Raw genomic sequence first — 594 nt, 5'->3', positions numbered from 1 at the left:
GCTTTAGAATATAGCAGTTAATTTTTACTCAAATAATCGACCAGAAATTCAACACTGCCTTTTTGTACTTTCAACGACCATGTTGTAAGTAAATACTGCCTAGGCATAGGGATAATATAATTACAATCATGCCGAAAATCTTGCCTTCGGTCCTGCTACCCGACCTACTCGGGTTATCGATCATCAAACCCCCTGTCACAAGTGACAGGTCGGGTGACAGATTCGCTACTTACCTAAAATTTATTACACACTGCCGGCGGCCTGCGAAGGTCGCGTACTAGTGCTAGAGGCTATGTTCACACACACGGCGCTTTGGCTGGCTTAAGCCTGGCGTAGCGTACGCCTTTGTGTGTGAACTAGGCAGTGGCGTTGTTAACGCCACTCACTAGGCCCTACGCCACGTCCTTGGCGTTATTAACGCTCCCTGCAGACCCCAGATTAGCTAACACCACTGAGAGCTAACGCCAGTGATGCTTGAATGATTTCACCTCATTTCAAGAGTTTGACCAATCACGATTGCAATATAATAGCTACTTTGGTCTCTTTCATGTGCTCTCTATAAATGAAATGGTAAAGGGGTTCTTTTTCTATTGC

This window comes from Anneissia japonica, unplaced genomic scaffold (assembly GCF_011630105.1).
Source record: "Anneissia japonica isolate Jap-2015-1 unplaced genomic scaffold, ASM1163010v1 scaffold4143_len111707_cov124, whole genome shotgun sequence".
Classification (NCBI taxonomy): Eukaryota; Metazoa; Echinodermata; class Crinoidea; order Comatulida; family Comatulidae; genus Anneissia; species Anneissia japonica.
This window is presented reverse-complemented; position numbering follows the sequence as displayed.